This window comes from Rhea americana, unplaced genomic scaffold (assembly GCF_003343005.1).
Source record: "Rhea americana isolate MKP2758 unplaced genomic scaffold, rheAme1 scaffold_746, whole genome shotgun sequence".
In the NCBI taxonomy this organism is placed as follows: domain Eukaryota; kingdom Metazoa; phylum Chordata; class Aves; order Rheiformes; family Rheidae; genus Rhea; species Rhea americana.
Window position 1 is genome coordinate 17,340 of NW_028186919.1, and position 10,006 is coordinate 27,345.

Consider the following 10,006-nt stretch of genomic DNA (forward strand, 5'->3'; position numbering starts at 1 on the left):
CAAAAACAATGGGAAAATAATTTCCCCCATTTTTTAGTATTATCAAACTAAATTTCCAACCATGAAATATTAACCAATGTTCCTTCCCGAGTGCTTTATGGAAACAAAGCGCCTGGCTGCTGGTCAGCCAGTAAGTAGCCTCGCTCCCTGCCCGGGCTCCTGCACTAGAGCTGCCCAGCTGTTTCCGTGGTGTTTTCAGCTGAAGCCGGCCTGTGCTCCTCTCTCCCCCCGCCCGGCTCACCTGACCAGCACCTCTGCCTCCGTCGCGGCTCCAGGGCCGGCGTTCGCTGSAGAAGGGCCGCTCTCGTGCCGGCGCTCAGGCTGGCGCCGCCGCGTAGCCGGAGGACGTTGCATCCRTCCGTACTTCCAGGCTCTGTGCAGCCGTTGCGACTCTTGCTGATGTGTCTGCAGCCACCGCCGCAGCTTAGGGTTCATAAAGTGTTCTCACGCCCCGTTCACGGGAAGCAATGGAACGAAAAGGCGCATCTATCGTTCTTCTGCGCAGGCAGGGTTTCTCCAGGATACTGACTTTGAGCATGGTCCTTCTGGAGGACTCACGAGCAGATGCTCTGCGTCAGAGGGAGCACACACCAGCACGTAGGCCCACTGCCCGGGCAGCCAAGCAGCGTGCAGAAAGCAGGGTGTGCAGACTAAAACTACGCCAGTTCAGAGTTGCCTGCACCCTTTTACCGCCTCGTGCGTTGCACACCCAGCCTTACCTCTCGAGCCCCGGGCAGCTGGCCAGCGACTTCCCACCGCCCCGGCAGGTCTGCGAGACGTATTTTATATATATATATAAAATACCAAAAGGTATTTTTGCGTTTTGCTCACAGGCCGCATCGGGAATCCTTGCCAGGGTCCTGCCAGCCAAACCTGGGGCGGCCGAGTAGAACAAATCCGTGGAAGATTATGGGAAAAATGGGCAGCGCTGCCAGGATGCAGCTGCGCACTAGATGGTGCTGCTGAACCGCGAAATGCCAGCAGCCACCCGAGATGCTCACCCGCGGCGAAGTTGTTGTTGGAAGCCAACGCAACTCTAATTTTTGTTCATGGATGTGTTTATTATAATAAACTAAATATACTCCTCTTTATTTTTTGCAGATACGCTCTGAACATTGCTCTTAGCTCCTCTGAGCTATTTGTTTCCATACAGTAAAATCTCAATGCCATGAAATAATCATGGAAAAAGTAACTAAGGGCATAAATCTGTCCTGCGCTTCAAAGAGTGATACAGAAATGCTCCTTGTTTAAAAAAAATTTTGCAAAATTAGTCCATCAACGCATCCAAGCTGTCTTCCTGAAGGGAGTTTAGGTAACATTTTAAGTGTTGCCTAGCAATTTGGGAAGAGCTRTGTGACACACAGATAGAGGACGCTAAGTTCTGCTGACCTCGGGGCGACCTGGGACCTTGAGCCCCTACGTTTGTTTTGAGAAATGTTAAAAGATTTGAAAATTGAGTTTCTTTCTGAATGAAAACAAGCCCTCTCGATTCCAGAAGGAATATTGAGGCTTTTGGTTTTGTGTTATTTGGTACATAAAGTGCAAAATGCTGTACTTTGAAGTGGAAAATCATTTCTGAAATCAAAGACTCAAATATTTTGATAGTATTAAAATCTTTTACATTTGGCCTCTGCTCTCTCCCACACACTTTATTAATCTAAAGTAAAATTCCAGTTGAGTCACTCCAGTTTGATAAAATATTTAAGGTTGGCACATTTGTGTTATCCAACGTCTTATTTTTCATTCAAAGCTCCCAAGAACACATCTGTTCTCCACTCGTGTATGTGCTTTATAAAAGGCTCCCTTTCACCTCCTTTAAAGAGCATGTTTAAAACTTTTTAAAAATAAAGACCGTTTTATAAGAATATTACAAGGACAAATGCTAACATCCATCTTTAATGATTGCTCAGCCTATCACATTTCTTCCCCAAAATTGAAGCTTTGGATAAAAACATGACATTTTTCTGAGGCCCCAGGATCAATTTTAATTCCAACTAAATATCACTGAATTCAGAGGAATCCTTCCAAAATCCAGGTGGCCAACAACTTCCTTACACCCCACCGAAAACCCTGGTTGCTTTTATCCAAACCAAGCATCTCTGTCCTGAGTTGTCTGGGCAGCAAACACCAGTGCCCAATTGCCTCTTCCAAACTTCTGTCCTCTGATGGGCCAAGGAAAGCTCCCTGTGTGCTTTGCACAGCCCCTACCACGGTGCCTTGAGCGTCCTAGAGAATACAGCTTTTCCATGATTTTCCCATCGACCTCAGGAAAAACTTGCTGGATAGATCAAGAGTTCATCCATGACTGCTCCCATCACAGAGGTGATATTGTAAGTCACTGCTGTGTAACGTGGGGTAAAACTTTCAGGAACAGCTAAGGATATGATTGCTGAGCAAAACGGAGTGAGGTGTAAAGAACAGTCTTCCCCAAGACCACCAGTTTGGTTGGACTTCAGCTCGCCCTTGCTCCAAACAAGGGGATTTCTCATCATAGACACTCTTATAGGGTCTTTTACGCCCAAGTGATTCAGTGAGCAAAACCAGGCAGCATGGCCTGGCACAACACCCAGGCCCACAGTGCTGTACAGATCCTGAACAGAGCCCACGGGAAGGGCCACCAGCCATCCGAGGCAACGGGGTTACCTGAGCACCTTCCTAGCCCCGACGGCTGACCTGCCCTCGCCGAGAGTCAAGCACCTGATCTTGGGTGAAAGTATAAGCTCTCCATCCCTGCTCTGCATATGTTCATGAAGAGATTTTCTAGTGCTCCTGCCCAACCACTATGGCATTTAAACCAGCTAAAGTAAAGGCATGGTGTTGTTGCATCTGATGAGCCAACTCCATTTCTTAAAGCAAATAAAATATCTCCCTAACGTTAGTTTTAGAAAGATTATTACACCGCAGTCCACCTCAGTTTGTCTGTAACATGACTAGTCATACTTGGTCAGCGAGTCAGCCAGCGGAGCGCCGGGACTGCCACCGACCACTCACAGAGCAGTGGCTACAAACCTGTCTCTAACCTGCTCTGAAAGACCAAGGCAAGAACCGATGCATGGCCCTGTCTTATCATCCAGCCTCGCAGGGTACCAAGCCACGACAGAGTCCACAAACAGAAGGAAATCTGTAGTCATCCTCATTGGTGTGTAGCCACCATCTAAGTGGAGCTGCTTTTGATCCACTGCAAATATCCTATGTCGAAAGAACGGTTTCATTTGCRTGAATCCAACCCTGCTGAAGCCAGCTAAGTCCTGGTATAAGGCCAGGCCAAGTCTAGCTCATAGGATCACATATTTTTTGCACTAGCATTGCCATAGCAAGACAGTTTGAGGACCTGCATTCCCCATGTCTCTTCACTCCTAAATACCCATATATTAATCTAAGATTTACTCCCATTAATAACAATATGTTGCAATGGCAAAAGCCATTGGTGAAAAAAAATAAGAGGCACTTTTCTTCAGAGCCAAGTTTACTTTTTGCACTAGCGACAGGTCTGGGGCAGAGAATCGTACAGCAAATACCCCAGACACAGATAAGGGCTTGTGACCATCGTTCAAATCCCGGTCCTGAGGTTTAGCAATCAGTTTGACACCCCCTCCTACCCCCAGTTTGCTGTTCCTTCCATGCTGCTTTACACCTGAATTTGCATGAGGCAGTGAGATCTGCTGACAGATAGCACATACAGCACCAGAATACCTTACTTCTCGCCTTGGCGGTGGGAAGCACCCTTGTCCGTGGCGCTCTGGGGATAAGTGTTGGTCCAAGGTAGAGCAACAGCACTTCTGGGGGTGGTTGTCATCATCCACCTCGTTCTCCTATCCATACATGAAGTAGATGTACGGTTTCCACACGTACTCCACTTTCATAAGAGGAGTTTGCTCAATGGTGTGCTTCTGTTGAGGGAGCAAGAAGGCAACAGCAACGAACCCCGTTCTACGTACAGACACACGGACCGTGTTACACGGGGTTTTACCGGCCTGGCTCCTCCGGCCCCGGTGTGGCGCCCCTGGCTCGTGCCGGGGCGGGTTTGGCCCGTATCCGCAAGGAAAGAGTGAGCGACGCAGGTGCCCAGCACGCAATGAGGCTTCCCTGCAGCATGGCAGTGACGCGGCCCCGCTCGGAAAGGTGCAACTGTCCTCGCTTCTCCTGACCTTGGYTGATCTGATTGCTTAGCAGCTCTGGAAATTGTGCCAGCGATGTGGATTGACAAAAAAAAGCAGTATTTGGCCCCGAGTCCTTTCAATATTTGTTTTTACTATAAAAGGAGAATCATACAGCAGATGACACATGGGTTAGCTGATTTAGTTACACAAGTAACTGGGAAAACAGAGAGCTGTGTTTTCAAACGTCCTTTTCTGCTTTTGACAGTTCAAATTCTTTTTAAACTTCACCTCAGGCTACACGAGTTGCTCCATTTCCAAACCTGCAGCTATGCAATTTCAAGAGCTAATAATAAGAATTTCACTACCAGGCATGGCCCATCATACAGCATCTTCAGTCCACCAACTGGCTTGGAGAGCTGGTCAAGAAACCCAACTCTTTGGTCTTCCATGTATTCAAAAACATTATTCATCCTAGAAGAACAAATACACACTACTTGTTGCCACATCAGCTTGGGAGAGGAAATCCAGTAGGGACTGAAGAAGGATTTTTTCATCATCCTGGTGCTGCAAGGGCATCGCAGATCCTGAGACCGAGCTAACGACTTTCTCAACCACTCCTGCACCGTCCATAGTGAACATCTTCCCATCATAGGTTTCCATCTCTTCATGATGACCTGGAGGCACGCAGCACCGGAAAGTCAACGTTGAGACCCACTGTAGCTAAGTCCTGTCCTGTTTCCAACGAGTGTTACACTCAGATCTTCAGGGGGCTTTGTGGTATTGTTCCGTTTTACTACTGTTTTCCAATGACAATCAACTGAAAACAATAAAATTCCGAAGCTGTAACAGTAAAATGGGAGGTGAGTAAAATGAGAGCGTATAGAGTGACAAGGCCTCCACGTAGCTTTGGTTCAAAGTGCAGCAGTCTGGGAGCCTGGATGGYGAGAGGCCGGTGAGGAGGAGACACCAAGCTGGAATAATTTTCCCCATGTGTTGTGTCCCCTCCCTGAAYAGCTGTTGGGGATTTCACGGTACCTGGCATTTATTCGCTTGCTGTTGGCTGGGGCACCCTCAGAGCTCGGCCCTTGCGGAGGCCCCCAGGTGAGCTGTGCCGGTGGGGGGCATGCGCTTCTCCGTCGGCCGTTTCTTGTTTGGGACACTCCAGCTACCTTCGAACGGGCAAAGCCAAGCGCAAGCTCTCGTGTGGCTTTCCAAAGGCAGAAACGTCAAGTGCCTAGAGCTGGGGGAGCTGAGACCACCTCTAATGGCTAGTAACCAAGTATCTTCGTTTCTAAAAAAAAAATAGGAGGTTGGGGTGGAAGCACTGAGCGTTTTCAGAGGCACGTTTGCCCTCGGCAGCTGTACGCAGCCCTGTCTGCTGCTACAGGCTACAGCAAAACTTTGGAAGGTGAGTTTGTCGCTGTGCAGTGACTGCACTCCAAAATCTTACTCAGTCCCTGAGAGGACACCAGCAACTCCTGGTCCTGCTCTGCCCACCACAGTATTTGACAGCATGTTCACCACGAGAAGGGTTTTTCTGCCTGTGGAAGACCCTTTTGAGATTTAACATTTTTTATTAACCTTGCCATTTTGCTTGCAGCTCCTTGTAACTCAGCAACAGTCCTTGTCCTTCACAGGTGGAGCAGACACTGCTGCCTTGGTCAACCCACAAGTGGCATCTGCTGTCAGACAGTTTCAGWGCATGGTGAGAAACTGAGCCAGAGAAGGATACTGGGCACACGGCAGTGGGAACGTCCCAAGGGACCCCATCTGCAACACCCTCTCCAAAGAGCCTGGGGAAAGGCTTGAGGCACTTTTGGCTCAGGGGCAATTCCAAAACAGCCTTTTGGATCCACACGACTATTTCTGTCCTATCTGCAGTATTTCATTACGATGCTGCACATTCACTATTTTTAAGCCCCAGTAAGAGACACTTCTAAACCGACAGCCAAAAGCGAGCTGTTCACGCAGGAGATGGAGCCTATCAGGGCCAACGCTTCCCCCCTCCCGGCAAAWGCGGCTGCCTGTAACCGAGTATCAGGCCTCTGAGGTGGCTTTGGCTGACAACCTGCTATGAAATCATGGGTGGCATGACCCTGAGAGATCATCCAAGCCATTGCCCTGCTCTGAAGCAGAGGTGGCTACCTTGCGAGTCTGCCCAGGACCAAGGTGGTCTTTCACCACCTTCTTTGTCACCTCCAGAAAGGTTCTTCCAGACACTCCGGTCTTCTCCAGGACACTTAAGCCCATTGCTTTTTGTTGTGCTCATGTGGGACATAGCAAACAGACACAGCAATCCCTTCCTCCATGCAGCAGTCCTGAAAGCATTTGCAGAACATCACTGAAAAAAAGAAATGTATTGAGCTAAAAATGTCAAAATTRTGTTTCTGATTGCTCAGCCTAGGTGGGGGAAGGGCATCTGCAACCGACAACATGGTAAAACAGACACAAGCACACAAAATATTCGCATTTGTATTTATATTTGCCTGGGAAAAATTATTGGAAAATATTACCCTTCTGCATAGAACTGCTGTGTCCCAAGGATGCATAATTTTGGCTTTTTCCAAGAAAAGGCTGCAAATCAACAATAATAGCAGGGCTTCAGGCTACTTCTCATGACCAGAGACATGTCCAGGCCATTTATTAGTGCTGATACTTCTCCAGGAAGGGCAGGTCGTGCGTGTGCCTGCCCACTTACCACCCAGCTTTTGGGATCGAGCAGCTGAACCTTGGTAATAGCTAGAAGCTGGAGCCTCCAGATGGGCCGTGGCCGAAGTGGGGCCTCACCTGCAGGTGCCAAAGCCAGGAGGGGACAATCACCACTGCCCGTTTTTCTGCGCAGCAGGCCACAGCCTCCCRCCATCACCCCCGCACAGAGCCCGATGGACTGTTTAAACAAGAAAACATGAGCTAAAAGCTCAAGGGCCTAACTCCAAGCCTCCATCTATGGAAGCAAGGCTCAGTGGAGGCCACCAGAGAGGTGCACAGAGATGCACAACTCCTGTGGTGCTGCTCCCGGCCCCACAGTGCTGGGCAGCCTTGGACATTGCTGGAGAAGCGCTGCAAGGCACCAAGACTCTGTCCCGCGYCCGCAGTGGGCATGGGCAGCACGGTGGGGGCTGCGGAGCAAGGTCCACGCACCAGGGCTCGAGGCAGCATGCTCCCCACACGCCCTTCTGCGGTGCCGCGGTCGGTAAAGGGTTTGCACACCCAGCTCGATCCCGTCCRATTCTAGCTTGCCTGGGGCCTATTAGACCCACCTTCCCTTCCATCTCCATGCCTGTTGCTTTTCCTTCACTGTCAGTTGTTTCGACGGTTTGTCCTCACAAGGCCCTCGCTTAGCTTTCACCCAGCAACTCAACTGCGGCTCGGCTAGAGCAAAGCTTGCAGCCTTCGGCCCCACGCAAGGAGGTGCGTCTCGCCTTCCTGTGAGGAGATCAAAGGACAGAAATGGGTGTTGAAGTACAAGAAAAAGTAGCAAAACTCATGGGCCTTTTCTTCCACAACTGCCAGCATTTTCGCTGAATCCTTTTTCTTCATTTCCTCGAATGCAGCCCTGCCATCGCGATCAAGACCTGCCTCACCTGTTCCCGTCTGGCCTCTTCCTGCTCAGTCGCCAGCTGCCGTATCGGGCTCTCCATGGTTTTATTTGCCACCACACACTTCTGCACATTCGTGCCATTCCCATGATGTCCTTCATGCCCGGGAAGCGACCTGCAAAGCTGCTCTGACATCTGGAAGCTTGCTTACATCTAGGTCTGGATCCAACAGCCCAGAAGTCTCCTGCCCATTAGTACGTCCCAAGCCCCAGCTGCCCCAATAGCTCAAGGGATGAAGGTTCAATTTAATTACCGAGGTGTCTGAGCATCTCAAGGATCGCCTGTGCTCCACCAGATGCAGCGTTTAGCCTGGCTGTAAATGCGCTATTCTGGCAACAGCGCAGGTTTGCTCTTGGGCTGCCGAAGGCAAGGGCAAAACTCCCGTTCATCCTGGCAGGCAGGGCTCCTGCAAGACAGCTCACGCTTGTGCCCGCAGCCTGTCCAGCTACGTCTAAGTGACGGCCACGCAGTGGCTGGAACAAGGGCACACCGAGAACCGTTCTCAACTTATATTGCACAGGCAGGAAGATCTCCATGAACATTAATTCATTTGGCTCTCCCGTCATAAATAGGCCTAGACAGCCAAAACCCCCAAAAAGGCAAATAGCCTCGTGTTAACTCTTGGAAAACTCCAGCATAAAACTGCAATATACACTCACAGATCACCAGCAGGCCAAGCCCGACCGGCGTTACTGCCTGCAGGAGCTCTGACAGTGACAAATGTATCCACGCCTTGAGGGGCTTGTGCTCAGGCACTTAGCAGCAAGGAAAAAACTATTAGTTTCTCCAGCCTTCACCATCTCGTCTAGCAGCTTAAGCACTTCTTGCAGTAGAGCATGACTTGGCTCCYAGAGCAGCTATTCATCTCAGACCTAGGAACGTGTCACGGCCTCCCAAGCGAGAACTAAAACCTTGGCATGGAAAAACAGGTCGTAGAAGAACCAACCGCTCCAGGAGCCATGAACCCACCAGAAGCCCAGGCAGACCCAGMCAGTGCTGTGAAGGTTGRGTTGTGAARGTGCCCAGAGGCAGCAGGACACAWAGAAACCCCCAGCACGGCCCAAGCYGCAGGGCCCAAGCTGCAGGGATCCTGGTGCCTGCACAGGCCCTCCCTTGGAGCAGATCAGGATTYGCAGAAATAAGAGATTTCTTTTATTTTCCAGTTCCGTGTTTGCAATGACCCCTAAGGCTGCAAACACCTCTMTGCATGTCTTGTTTTACAGCTGCATAGTCCAACCTGAAATCAAGGAGAGCAACAGAAGCATCTGTAAGATTAAACATATTGCACYAAACAACCCACACTGCACATAGCAACCCAAACTAGCACCCGGCACTTCTGAGTACCTTCTCACTAGCACACCACAGAAGGGCAATCGTTCCAGTGGGAAAACTGAACTAAAAACCACAAAGATGGTCCTGCCCCTAGAACACTTCCCATCTGTCTACAAGATAAAAACAAYGGAAAAATAAAGAAGAGTATTTCTTCTGTTTCTCCCTTTTAYCTTAAAAGTAGTAATCAATAAAATAATTTTATGCACCAAACATAAAACTGGAATTTTCCTCTCCCATTTAAAGAAAGTCAACACCAGACATGATCTCTGATACGGGTCTTCCACTTCTCAGCTTTTATAAAGCAGACACTGGCAGAGTGACCTGGTTTCTGCAAGGTGTTGTGATGGGCCTCGTGTGCCCCGTTTACCCTAAAACAGCGCGAATTGGGAGCTAGGCATGGCCGCGCTCCRGCAGCCACGCAGGCATCCGCGTTCTTCCGCAGTTACGGCGCTGCCTCCGAAGGCCGAGTGCGTCCCCGCGTCCAAACCAAATAAACCAGGCACCGCAGCCCCTACAACAACTCCCTTATCGCGCCATGTGTGAATGATGAAATGTCACAATATTTGCCCAAGGCACGCGGTTTTATTTTTATTAACAGAGGTTTAGCAGCAAAAAAAATTAAATGGAGGCAGCGCTCCCTCCCCGTGGCCCCAGCGGCAGGCGGGCAGGGCCCCGGCGCCGAGCGCCCACCGCGGGCACGCCGCCGCTTTGCGGGGGCGCGGGGAGCCCGGCACGCACCCGGGGGCGCGGGGGACCCGGCGGACGCGCTGCGCTGCCCAACGCGGCGAAGTGACGGGCACCGGCGCACGACGGAAAGGCAGCCCGCTCCCGGCGATCCAGTTCTTCGTGGAGTGGGAAAAAACCTCGGCTGCTTTAGGGGGGCAGCTCGGCAGCCAGGCCGGCGCTGGCGTCCGTCCCGGAGTCCGGCGGAGGAGCGAGGCCAGGAGGCGGCAGCTGCAGCCGCGGGTGCGCGGC

The 10,006-nt window shown here is 50.6% G+C and overlaps 2 long non-coding RNA genes across 2 annotated transcripts; both read right to left on the reverse strand.

Moving 5' to 3' along the window:
• Positions 1–1,089: 1,089 nt before the first annotated feature.
• LOC146585902 (uncharacterized) lies at positions 1,090–7,376 on the reverse strand. The gene is made up of 3 exons (XR_014897901.1): positions 7,361–7,376; positions 6,614–6,887; positions 1,090–6,441 (listed from the first exon to the last, which is right to left on the reverse strand). It is a non-coding gene; the product is annotated as an uncharacterized LOC146585902 (long non-coding RNA).
• A 1,452-nt stretch (positions 7,377–8,828) lies between these two features.
• LOC146585903 (uncharacterized) lies at positions 8,829–9,190 on the reverse strand. Its single transcript, XR_014897902.1, has 2 exons — positions 9,044–9,190; positions 8,829–8,936 (listed from the first exon to the last, which is right to left on the reverse strand). It is a non-coding gene; the product is annotated as an uncharacterized LOC146585903 (long non-coding RNA).
• Positions 9,191–10,006: the final 816 nt, after the last annotated feature.